Genomic DNA, 14,105 nt, shown 5'->3' with positions numbered 1-14,105 from the left:
GCAACTTGCAAGGTTCAATGCTAACATGATTTAATTTCCAAGCCCCATTGTCAAGCTACACAATGAACTTTACATCTCTAAGTTTGTGATTTAATCAAGTATATGTTTTATTTACCCCATGATTTTATACATTTATTTATTATATATCACTTTCAATGAGTGCAAAAAGCATTTTATTGAAAGCTTTCAATACCTGTTATGTGTGCAATTGGAGCTGTGATGCAGGTTCTCAGGGCTAACACTGCTACGTGGCACACAGCACCTCTCACATCTGTCAGTGTATCACACATACATACCATGATTTTGGCTGATAAGTTTCCAATTAGAAGGATTTCTGTATTTTTGAGCTTATCCAGTTTTAGGCTCAGTATGTTTGATAACTGAGTCTTACTTAAATGCCACTGGTTCAGAGGGCTTGCAGAATAAATAACCAAATGTAGAAAACCACAAGTGAACCCAAACCAACAGCTGAATTAGCATTGCTGTTTCACACTACTATTAGAATGTAAGATAACGCTCCCATGCTGAAGAAAGGACAGACTACTGACTGCAAATCTGCTTTTTTTTAGGTATACCGAGGTCGGTGTGAGTCGGACAGAAGAGGTGCATAGGCAAAGAAAAAACCAAAGAAGGCAAAAAGAAAAAAATGTTTTATTAATTCTATTTCAGAAAAATAGCTGAAGACACATGATTATCCATCCATGTGTTCTTGACAATAGAAATGATATTTTTTGCACTGATGAAAGTATATTGATATACACAAATGGAAATATGAAAATAGGTAAACTTTTGACTTTTTTCCATTGAAATAATATTTTAAGACCACCTTGACCTATGTGAAATAAGCGGCTTTGAAGGCTCAGCAGAATGGGTCAGGAAGTAAGGAAATTAATTGAACAGAGAGCACTACTACCTGGGAGAGTGAGTGACAGTCAGCAGAGAGTTGATAAAGGAACAAGAGAGAGTTAAGTCACAAGAGAAACATGGGGCTGAATGCATTTTTCAAGGAGAGTGTAGGTAGTTGGTTGGAAATGGAATGCACAATCAGATGGTGTAAAACTGTAGATGGGATTAAGGGATCAAGAATTAAAGGATCATGGGATCAAGTCATGAATGATTTGAGAGGGAACAGGAAGAGAATTCCAGATGATCAGGTTTTCTCCAGACTCTTACAAAATCTCCAGCCAAATGGCAGCATGCAGTTGAATAACTTTTTAAAATGAAAGGAGATAGAGGGGAGTTCTGCTGACAACTTAGCATGCAATCTTTTACCTTTTAAGAAAATATATATTCTCTCCATCCCTGACAGAAAAGGAAAGCACAGATGTTGTGTGTTTATAGACATAAACCAGTCACTAGGAATAAAAGTTCTGATGATTTGAATGCATTCTCTTAAAGACTTTGTGGAAAAAAAATCAACAAATCTTTCAAAATGTCATAAACTAACGGAATTCTAAACATCACTTGCAGACTACACTGGAAGTTCTTCTACATATACATTTGAGATAAAAATATCCAACTAGGTCTCAAGAGACAGAGTGGCAGCTTCTTAAAGAAAAACTTCAATGAAAGTGTAAAAAAACATGGGGGGGGGGACAGTGAAGGTAATAACTTTCTTCTTTAAACTGTAGGCAAAATGTGTGAACATTTAAATTTAAAATTATATATACTTCATTGAATAGGAAAACTGAAAAGAATCCAATTGAAGAGTTACTAACTCTATCCCAACCTACCACCTGGTGACCAGAGCAAGAAACTACAGGAATGTTAATCCAAATCATTGAAATCTCTTTTAATCCAGTAGGTTTGGGATGCTGGTAATGCCAGATCAGCAGATTTTGCAGCCTACTGGATAATGGTTCATGAATACAGGGGCACCCTGGGTTACAAAAAGACCTGATTAATGGAAACTTGACACAAGATCTCCCCTAAATTTTTAAATCATTTTCAAGATATGGAATTTACAGAAATGCAAATCCTTTCAGGATAGGGTATAAACTATACTTAATCCGGAAGAAAAACAGACACTTGTTTTTAAGAACTTTGCTACCAGTTCACAGCAGGAGGCTATCTTAGAGGTTTGCATTGGAAACAGACCAAATTAATCTCTATTAAATGAGTAATATCCATCAATCCTTTGGACCTAGGGCATTCTGATTGTGCACCACTGCAACCATAGAAGGGAAGACAATAAATAAATTTTCATGTTAATTGACTCTCAATGAAATTGTTCATTCCTCACATAATGGGAACAGTTTATAGAGAGTTATCAGGATTTAAACCACTGCCTGCACTTTAATATACTTTGAATTTACTTCTGTTTTTTTAAAAAAAGATGTTACGCTGTACCAAGTTAGTTTAAAACATATACAGGAACCAGGGACAAAGCAAATAGATAGCAAGCATTATCTGCTGAGCCAGATGCCAAACTATGGACAGATAACAGTTTTACCATCTGTTTTAGATAACAGCTTATCAGTAAACATGGACCAAATTAATACTAAAACACAGATAGACAATACATACAAAAGAAACTCAAAGTACATATAACAATAGCATAAGTATCTAAATAAAGCATATCTCCTAATATTTACCATTTCTTTCTCCATATGTATTTTATTCATTTTATCAATCCCATGCACATACATACAGGAAAATTATTTGCAGTATTGTTTTTAAATGCTTTAGATAATTTTGCCATTTGCAAATAAACATTCAAATTCGTATCTAACAAATTCTTTTGTTACCAGACCACGTGGAATAATCTACCATAAAATAACAAAAGCAAGAAGGACCAGAGAATGTATTTACTGAATTCCATTAAGGCATGGGTTCCCAACCTTTTTTATGCCATGGGCCCCTACCATTAACTGAGAGTTTTGTGGACCCCTTTTTGGGCACCCCTGCATTAGGGAGTAGTCAATCCTCAGTTAACAATAAGGGAAAACTATTTATATCAAATAGAATGTATGCTATGGAAAGAAATGTAGGATTTACAGTGGCATGCAAAAGTTTGGGCACCCCAGTCAAATTTCTGTTATTGTGAATAGTTAAGTGAGTAGAAGATGAACGGATCTCCAAAAGTCATAAAGTTAAAGATGAAACATTCTTTTCAACATTTTAAGCAAGATTAGTGTATTATTTTTGTTTTGTACAATTTTAGTGTGAAAAAAAGGAAAGAAGCACCATGCAAAAGTTTGGGCACCCCAAGAGATTTGAGCTCTCAGATAACTTTTACCAAAGTCTCAGACCTTAATTAGCTTGTTAGTGCTATGGCTTGTTCACAGTCATCATTAGGAAAGGCCAGGTGATGCAAATTTCAAAGCTTTATAAATACCCTGACTCCTCAAACCTTGTCCCAACAATCAGCAGCCATGGGCTCCTCTAAGCAGCTGCCTAACACTCTGAAAATTAAAATAAATGATGCCCACAAAGCAGAAGGCGGCTATAAGAAGATAGCAAAGTGTTTTCAGGTAGCAGTTTCCTCAGTTTGTAATGTAATTAAGAAGTGGCAGTTAACAGGAATGGTGGAGATCAAGTTGAGGTCTGGAAGACCAAGAAAACTTTCCGAGAGAACTGCTTGTAGGATTGCTAGAAAGGCAAATCAAAACCCCCATATGACTGCAAAATACCTTCAAGAAGATTTAGCAGACTCTGGAGTGGTGGTGCACAGTTCTACTGTGCAACGACACCTGCACAAATATGACCTTCATGGAAGAGTCATCAGAAGAAAACCTTTCCTGCGTCCTCACCACAAAATTCAGTGTCTGAAGTTTACAAAGGAACATCTAAACAAGCCTGATACATTTTGGAAACAAGTTCTGTGGACTGATGAAGTTAAAATAGAACTTTTTGGCCGCAATGAGCAAAGGTATGTTTGGAGAACAAAGGGTGCAGAATTTCATAAAAAGAACACCTCTCCAACTGTTTAGCATAGGGGTGGATTGATCATGCTTTGGGCTTGTGTTGCAGCCAGTGGCACAGGGAACATTTCACTGGTAGAGGGAAGAATGAATTTAATTAAATACCAGCAAATTCTGGAAGTAAATATCACACTGTCTGTAAAAAAAAAAAAAAGCTGAAGATGAAAAGAGGATGGCTTCTACAACAGGATAATGATCCTAAACACACCTCAAAATCCACAGTAGACTACCTCAAGAGGCGCAAGCTGAAGGTTTTGCCATGGCCCTCACAGTACCCCAACCTAAACATCATCAAAAATCTGTGGATAGACCTCAAGAGCAGTACATGCAAGACGGCCCAAGAATCTCACAGAACTAGAAGCCTTTTGCAAGGAAGAATGGGCAAAAATCCCCCAAACAAGAATTGAAAGATTCTTAGCTGGCTACAGAAAGCGTTTACAAGCTGTGATACTTGCCAAAGGGGGTGTTACTAAGTACTGACTGTGCAGGATGCCCAAACTTTTGCTTCGGGCCCTTTTCCTTTTTTGTTATTTTGAAACTGTAAAAGATGGAAATAAAGTAATCTTGCTTAAAATACTAAAGAAATGTGTCATCTTTAACTTTATGTCTTTTGCAAATCAGGTCATCTTTCACTCGCTTAGCTATTCACAGTAACAGAAATTTTGACCAGGGGTGCCCAAACTTTTGCATACCACTGTATAGACAGAATACATTAGTTTCTATTATAACAAGTAACTATGCAGTAAATGTTAAGGTCATCCAATCAGCTATTTAGTGATGCTATTTCTCTTTGTGATCTTCTACTCTGAGAGATGTTCACATTGGCATCTGAAAAGGACCACATACATTTGATTTTCATTGTCACTGGCAAGGAAACAAAAGTTTATTTTCAAAATTTGAAATCAGAAACATAATAGAGAACTACAGGACGTACAAATGAATTAAAGGCAGTAAGATTTCCACTGCTGGCTTTAGTAATAACTAAATTATTGAAAGATAATAGTAGCAGCTGCTGGATCGTAAAATTCTGTACCAATGACCTCAACAGAATTAGTCACAACAATAATGGAGATGGAGCAGTAATGATCAAGGCACATTTTTACCCGATTCCTCCAAGTTTCTACAGAAAATACTTGAGACACAGCTGGAGGCAGTTTGCTACAAGGGCTACATTACCATAAAATGTAACTATTCATGTTTTATAGAGCAAACACGAGGAAATCTGCAGATGCTGGAAATTCAAACAACACACACAAAATGCTGGTGGAACACAGCAGGCCAGGCAGCATCTAGAAGGAGAAGCACTGTCGACGTTTCAGGCCAAGACCCTTCATCAGGACTCTTCGACAGTCCTGACGAAGGGTCTCGGCCCGAAACGTCGACAGTGCTTCTCCTTCTAGATGCTGCCTGGCCTGCTGTGTTCCACCAGCATTTTGTGTGTGTTGTTTTCATGTTTTATAGATCTCTTTTTGCAAATAGACAAAAACTAAATACTATAGTAGCCTGCTTACCATATAAATACAAAACAATGGCCTTTAATTTGATTTTTTTTCTGAATTTCAATTCATCCCAAAGTACTTCACTATTAAATAATTTGTGCAGTTACAGCCTACTGCTGAAGAGTAAGGTCTCCAAACATCAATGAAATGAGCAGATGATTTGTTTTTGTGATAACGTCTGAATTAAGACCGACAGGTTTTAAATATTAGAGGGATCAAGGGATATTGGAACAGTTTTCGAAAGGTGTGTTGAGGTAAAAGATTAGTCGGAATCTTGTTAAATGGTGTAGCAGGCTTAAGGAGCTGATTATTCTATTCCAGCTTCTGGTTGATTAAGGTTGGTCAGAGTACCGGGCGGGGTTGTCTTCCTCTCCTTCAACAGAGTGATACGGGTTCATTTGGAACTATGTAAGGAGTACCAGCAGGAATTTGGATTAATGCCTAGTTTAAAAATCATCTATCAGTTGCTCTTTATATAACTGATCATTTTTCAGCATTTTGCATTGACACAGCACCATACTTTAGGACCAGGCCAGGTGCCTCCAGCACAGAGGTCACAAGCTGAAGGCTGTGTTCATACGCTCCTGTGTTGCTGCATTATCGGCTCAAGCCCCTACAGTGACAATTAAATGACTCCACGGTAACAGCGCTACCTTCAGCGAGTGTGAATGAACAGACTTCTGGCTGAGTAAAGCAAAGACAGGACAGCTGGTTTAGCCAGATCACAGAGAAGTACAGCACCATTAAGAAAATTGGATTTAAAGGTCTGAATATAGATTAAAAACTGGAATTTATGTAATGGTAATGTAAATTAAGTGGTTATGAACTTAGATGATTAAAGAGTTGAGAGTACATCACTGGTGAATTCCAAGAATATCAAAAATTGCCCATACTGGAAACCCGCAATAAAAACTTAAAAGGCTAAAAGCAGAAATTGTTTTTGGAAACAAATATAGAATTCACCATCAAAAATTTTGAGAAGCAGAATCTCTACAGTGACACTGACGAGTCCTTTAAGCAACAGTGCCACTCAGTGATCTCTTGCCTGCAGAACAGCTTGAGGTGCCTTGCCAGGAATTCCAAGCCCTCCTAACAGCAATGGTGGACAGGGGTAAAAGCAGCAAGCTATCACTATGCACTTTATTTATTTGTCTGTCTGTTTGTTTTATTGAGCTGCGACGCAGAACAGGCCCTTCCGGATCTTCGAGACACACTACCCAGCAACCCCCAGCCTAATCACAGGACAATTTACAATACCCAATTAACCTACCAACTAGTACACCTCTGGATTGTGGGAGGACACCTGAGCACCTGGAGGAAATCCATGCGGCCATGGGGAGAATGTACAAACTCCACATGGGCAGCAGCGGGAATTGAACCCAGGTCGCTGGTACTGTAAAGTGATTATACTAACCACTACTCTACCGTGCTGTAAGCCAGTAATACATAGGAGGACAATCAGGCTGTTCAACCCACTGAGTCTGCTCTGCCTTTTCATCACAGCTGACTGATTACCGCTGTACTTCTGCAGAGAAACTACAGAACCTCTGCAAGCTTCAATTGCTCTCAACAGCCCAGATGAGAAACAAAATAAGGACAGAGAAAAAAAAATCAGCAACTACAGCAAACATGCCAAAATGTTAATGAATCTGAGAGTTTCAATATAAAGTAGTTCTTCTATTATAAATAGATACAAGTTCCAGTTAGAGTTCATTAATAATAATAACACAAAGTAGGGGGAATTTTCAGCAGGTCAGTTTCATCACTTCAGGTGAAACATAATTCACTTGAAGTTTTATGTTACCTGACCAGAAGAATATTTTCAACATACTCAGTTATTTTTTTGTATTCAGAATACCCACAATATTTTGTGGTGGTGTATTTACCATTAACACTTTAGTAATTGCCCTCAACATGTTAGTGCTACAAAGCAAAGGTATTTAAACCCAAATCACTCTCAAAAATAATATGTGCTTCAACCAAAAAGTGAGAGATCACAGGGAGAGCCAAAGGCCCAACTATTATTAGGCGCATACAATTCTAACACACAATGCAATTAAAGCAATGAAAGGTTAGAAGAGCAATTATGCCAATGATAAGGAGACACAGCAGTTGGTAATAGTAAATTGCTAATTAATAAATCTGGGAGTCCATAGCTTTACTCTCATTAGCATCTTCTTATAAAATCCCAATCTGTTTTACTAAGGTCTGATGGGGAACGGACTCTTTATTATTCTCTGATGTGGACAAAGAAGCTACTCATTTATACAGACTGGTTACCTTCATCAGCAGCTGTTAAGGAGATTACCGGTAGCTGTATTTGTCACATGTACATCAAAAAACCAAAATTATGCAGTGAAATACATCGGTCGCATCAATGTCATGGGGGCAGGCTTCCAGCACCAACAGAGCATGCCCTCAACTTAATAACCCGAACCCATATGCCTTGGGAATATGGAAGGAAAACAGAGCACCTGGAGGAAAACCCGCTCAGTAACAGGGAGAATGTACAAACTCTTTACAGCCAGCAGTGTGAGTTGAACACCGATCAGTGATCGCTGGCGCTGTCACTAACTGCTAAGCTGCCATGCCACCTCCAAGGGCAGCTCATCATCATCTTCAAAGAAGGATTGGTAACCTTGCCTGCATTTCTCACATCCAGCAAGTTAATACATGGCAGTTTACAGCTGGAACTAATACAGAGCAGTTCTGTTCTATTTTGGTCACCAAGTCACCAGTGCAACTATACAAAATGTAATGCTAATTGGCATTGTTATTCAAATGATAGCTGGTGAAAAAAATGAAAAATTAGCACAAGCTGTATTTCTAAGGTTAGGGTTGAAGTAGAAAGAAGGCTTTATTTGATAAATACTGCAAGGAGGATACCCGAAGGAAGATATCATATCTTGATAAAAGGAAGTCAAATGAAGTTCAAAGTACACTTATTATCATAGGATGTATACATTATACAATCTTGAGATTTCTCTCCTTATGGGCAGCCAGTAAACAAAGAAACCCAAAAGAACCCATGAAAAAGACCAACAAACACCCAATGTGCAGAGAAAAAAAAATTGTGCAAACAATAGAAGTAAGCAAATAGCATTCAGAACAAAAGTGAGTGCACAGACACAAAATGTTGAGCAGCCTGAGCAGGTCACAGCCTCAGCCTCAAAATCCTCAATTTCCAGCAAAATCAACTTCAGATTTAAAAAAAAACTGTGCAGTCCTGTTATTCCTAAATCAACATAAATCCATGCTCAGTGATATCAAAAAGGGTTAATTTATTAATTCTATCTCTATTACATTTAATATGGAAAATAGTATTTAATTAGTGAAATCACCTCCCTTGACTTGAAATGCAGCAATACAATATTTTTCCACACTTTTCAATGCTGTGTTGGTTGGTAGAGTTCAAAAATTGATCCTAGATCATGCTTTGTACAACACCCATACAAAATCTGAATTATTTCAAATTATGCTGATGATACAAACATAAACATTTCAATAAAACACAAAGAAATCAAGGTAAATCAGTTGTACAGCACTTAATTTTAATAAGTACACTTTTAAATCAAAAAATAGTTGTAGCTTTAGTACAAGGCAGAAGAAGGAAAATGTGGACGGTACAATCAATTGGTCTTTAGAGTGCCAAGACAGTGATTAGTAGATCAAGCACAACATTAAGTTGCCTTGCCAAAAATCTGAAATACGAAGTCAATGCCACAGCATGAACTCAGTATAAGGTGAGGTATTACGTTTAAATTTCCAACAGTTTAACTGATGAAAACTGCGATGAGTGATTTCTAAAAAGCAATTAATGTGCTTTAAACACCCGTCTAGATGGCTAGTATTAATCTTCAAGATGGAGGTGCAGAATGGGAGTAGAAATAGCCGAGATTAATAATGATAACAGTGACAGCTAAATGGATTTAAGGAACTTAAGAACTGTAAAGAGCTTTTTCTTATATATAAATCATTAGGATTCATATTAGAATGGTTGGATTGGATAGAAAAGGGAGAAAATGAGAGAGGTAGAGAGTGATAAGTTAAAAATTAACAAAACACTCAATAATATTTATTTACCTCAGTAAATAGGGTGTCCCATGGTTTGCGTGGATCTACAAAACTGTTTAAAACTAAATTATAAATTATTCTGGTGCAGAACATTAACAGGCCTTAACTTCACTGACGTGAAGATGATTTATATTCTTCATTTCTTCTACCAAGATGTGACCAATACTGACTAAGCTACATATATCACACATCACTAACTCCAAAATAGTGGCAATGGTGTTCCCAAATGGTTTTATACTAAATTTCCCTCTTGAGCTTGATGACAATGATCATTTAATGGTCTATTTGTTGTTTTAAATGGCAGGAAACGCCAAGCTGAAAAACAATGGAATTATGGCAGTAAGCTAGTGCAGGCAACTGGATCTGCATCCAAACAGCACTGGTAGCATTCATTTCCTTCTGCAGTGCCAATTTACTTCTAAAATGAAACAATGTTTAGTTATCTCTACCATCTGTGCCTGATAATTTCCTACATAACAAATTTATCAAATCTCATTTATAAATGTACTAACATACTGAATTTTATTTGTGAATAACATGCAAATTATTTAAACAACGAATCGGAGTTTCAGGATAAAAATGCAAAAAAAGATCACTTTCACACATCAGTGCTTAAATTCTATGGCACCTGCAGCTTGATATTCATTTTCAATGCTAGCATTGGTAGATAAATGCAAAGATCAGCAACCCGGTTTTAATTTTTAGCTTTAAGCCCACGTCAAGTTTTTTATCACAGCAATCCATTCCCAACTCCAATATAGTACTCCCCATCAAGCACTTGAAAGGCTGTTAATTATCTGCATGTTGTTCTCCTGCACTCACCAGCTGGCATGTCCAATAAAACAGCAGAGGGAGATGAAAAGTGCAGTGGAAGCAACAGAAACAAAATGAAGTAAAGGAAATTGGTGAAGACAAAGTGGGGAGATACAAGGCTGTAAGAGTAAATATAAACTGTATTGAGAAAAGCCAACAAGGATAAATATAAGCTGTGTTGAGATGAAAAATAAATGAAGAGTGAAAGTAGGAAGTCTAAAACTAAACTTTGAGTGATAATAAGAGGCAGGTGTGTTAAAAGCAGAAATGGAAACAATGAAGCACAGCACTGAAGGAGACTGAAAAAGACATTTTGTCGACTTACCACTACCAATATCTTCAACTAGACAGGCATCAAAGGCTGAGAAGCAAATCATAAACATGAGAAATTCTGCAGATGCTGGAAATCCAAAGCAACACACACAAAATGCTGGAGGAACTCAGCAGGTCAGGCAGCATCTACGGAAATGAATAAACGGTCGACGTTTCGGGTCGAGATCGAGAAGTTTGGGCCAAAATGTGTTGGTCACAATGTGTCCCAATTAACCAGAATCCACTGTATTTAAATTATCAATGTTTTGGATCCGGAGATGCTTTGATCCAGAAGGTTCTTCAGAAGTCAAAAATTAATCTTGAGATTACAGCTGTTGTATTAGGTTCTCATAACAATGAAAATAACGGAAATTCAACTTCCTCTACTGCAGAGAAAGAGAGAAAGGGAGGAAGAACAAAGAAAAAGAAAGAACAAAGTTGTTGTGGTTGTTTTATACTAAAAACTAGCTCAGACTAGAAAGACAAACCACATTCCAGTGATAATCACTGATGAAATAGTCAGGTCATTGGCGTGATACAGGCTGCAGAGAAACTTTTAGAAAAATACAGAATGGGCTACACTACAATAACTGAAGATTCCCTGGACAATTAAACACATAAAGGTGATTGTATAAAAATAACCTGCAAGAAAAATGCAATAAAAATAACTACTTTACAGACTCACCAAACAAATCAACTGAAGACTCAGCAAAGTAACAGGAATCCCTGCCACACTCTTCTTACCTATCCAACTATAAACCAAGGCATGCTTTGACATGGCTTCTATTATCACCCCCCTTTCAGTTGTCACCTGATGTCTTAGCAATATCCGATAAAGTCACTGAGAAAGTACACACATATGCATCAACTATACCCAACTCTCTACCTCTCCGCAACATATCTTTTAAATCCCTTAATACTTTGCTCTTCATCCAATATAGGAAAAAAGTTTAAGGTCATTAGAAAGCTGAAATTACCATCTTCTTTCCCATTTTTACCCCATAAATTTCCAACAGATTGCTTTCTTATAAATGATCATCTTCTCAGGTTAAAACATGTCTTGAGATGTATTTGGAAATTGAACTGAACTTCAAACTCATAACTTCTTTGTCATACAGATCATATTCTTCTCTCCTCCCGAGAAGAATGGGTGCTTCAACTTATCGGAAAGCCTTTTGTTACTTTTCATCCTTCACCCTTCAAAACCCTTTTATCATCCAATTGTTTTTCCCACATGAGCCCATTCATTATTTATATCAGTCCTTGTTCTGTGCTGGCTCACAGTCCTTCCATCTCTGTACTCAGATCCCATCACATTTTCAGATTACTGTATTCAATGCCTCATTGATGCTCATGCCATTGGATATTAAATCTTAATACACAAATTTCCTGTTCACTTCCTTAACACTTCAGAAAACTCAGCTCTTTGATCCAATTTTTCATTATCCTTCCCCTTTGGCTTTCATTTCTATGTACTGAAGCCACCTTAAACTTAATCTTGTACACTGAAGATAAAATATAAACATAACTTGCTGTTGTCTGCTGATGTGTTCCAGTTGGGTAAACCATGGCTCTAGGATTAAACATTTCTGGGAATTCATAGCAAAAAGAACATAAAGAGAACTTAAATTGGAGCTAAAATGTGGGGCTGGGTTTGACAACAGACATGATACGATCAGAACCGTTTCCTTTCATTAATCATTGGGATATTTATCTCATAGACACTGTCGCACTCACAGACTCACTCCGTTCAGCCAAAATCCCAACCATCTGCCCTGCATCCTTTGCCCATTTTGGACAAGTGACAGTACAACCCCACCAATGTACATGATGATAATGCCGTGGAGTTTCCTAGCATCAAGTAAAGCAAGGATGAGGAAATCATCCATCCTTCCTCAGCACACCTACTGAATTTTCAAAGGAAACTCTTCAGGGAAGCATGGGCACAGAATGTGTCCATCAATATAAAATATGTCAGCAGTGTCAGTTCCCTGACTGAACTGACTGAGACCTGAAAGATGCAACTGCCAGACTGAGCCTGTGACAGATTACAAGAGAAGAATTATAACAGAAAAAAAATCTATTTGATACTGTCCTCACAAATCCTTCTATTGTTAATGCATCCGATAATCAGGCACTGGAAGAACTGGGAGGCCTTTAGAACAGAAAGGGTTTCAGCTGGTCTAGGAGTACTCCATGACAGTGAAAGATAGGAAAATTAAAGAAATTTGAGCTGCTTAATGATCAAAAAGTTAGAAATTAGATCCAATAAAAATAAAATAAAAAATGAAAACCAGGCCATGGGAGTAGGCTCTTGCCATAATTTTCCAAACTTACATACATTCAGGACGCTGCATCCTTTGTCCATTTTGCTCAAGTGACAGTACAACCCTCCCCAGTTGCAAAATGGCAAAGGTGACACTTGTTCAAAATGGTGGGGTGTGTTTATTCCCAGTAATTACAGACAAGAAACCAGATGGACACTTGTGGTGGAGTCTGTTTTATTGTATCTAATTTCTAACTTTTTAATCATTAAGCAGCTCAAATTTCTTTAATTTTCCTATCTTTCACTGTCATGGAGTACTCCTAGACCAGCTGAAACCCCTTCTGTTCTAAAGGCCTCCCAATTCTTCCAGTGCCTGATTATCGGATGCATTAACAATAACTAGGGACGGAATTATCAAGGACATGGAAAAGCGACCACGAATTTGCTAAAAGCACATGAGTTCAATTAACTTACTGGAGCTTTCTAAAGGTCAAAGCCAAAAGATATCGGTCAAAATGCTAGATAACAACCTTGATATTTCTCAAAGTTTCTTCGACACAGGAGGGCTTTTGGCGTGTCATGTAAATGCCACCTCTAAGAGCATGCCCATCAGCCCCATTGCATCACAGTACCCTATAGGCTAACCACTCTCACTTTCTCATTAATTCCAATTACCCTGGCATGCACCAACTCTACTGCTTATCTATTCATTTAACACCATTGATTTCACAGATTAACAGGTGCTGCAACACCATGGACAGAAATTTGGCTAGATAACAGGAACTAGAGAATAATAGCAACAAAAAAAAACGCTTTTTCTGACTGGAGGAAAGTATGCTTCTTTTAATAAGACCATTCGACCATAAGATATAGGAGCGGAATTGGGCCATTTGCCCATCGAGTCTGATCCACCATTTCACTGTAGCTGATCCATTTCCCTCTCAGTCCCAATTTCTTGCCTTCCCCCTGTATCCCTTCATGCCCTGACGAAGCAAGAATCTATCACCATCTGCCTTAAAAATACATAAAGAATTACCCTCCACAGCTGCCTGTGGCAATGAATTCCAGAGATTCACCACTCACTGGCTAAAGAAATCCCTTCTCATCTCCATCTCCATTTTAAAATGACACCCCCTCTATTCTGAGGCTGTGTCCTCTGCTCCAGCACAAGGAGTCCCTTTGCACCTCAGATTTTTGTATTTTCTCTCTATTTAGAAA

General features: G+C 37.7%; 1 protein-coding gene across 1 annotated transcript in view; it reads right to left on the bottom strand.

Moving 5' to 3' along the window:
- LOC140733669 (microtubule cross-linking factor 3) overlaps window positions 1-14,105 on the bottom strand; it is a 38,032-nt gene that overhangs the window by 5,779 nt on the left and 18,148 nt on the right. The gene's annotated exons all lie outside the window — the stretch shown is intronic.

Source organism: Hemitrygon akajei, chromosome 9 (assembly GCF_048418815.1).
Source record: "Hemitrygon akajei chromosome 9, sHemAka1.3, whole genome shotgun sequence".
Taxonomy (NCBI): domain Eukaryota; kingdom Metazoa; phylum Chordata; class Chondrichthyes; order Myliobatiformes; family Dasyatidae; genus Hemitrygon; species Hemitrygon akajei.
Note: the sequence above shows the minus strand (reverse complement) of the source record. Positions and strands in the feature narration are given on the sequence as shown.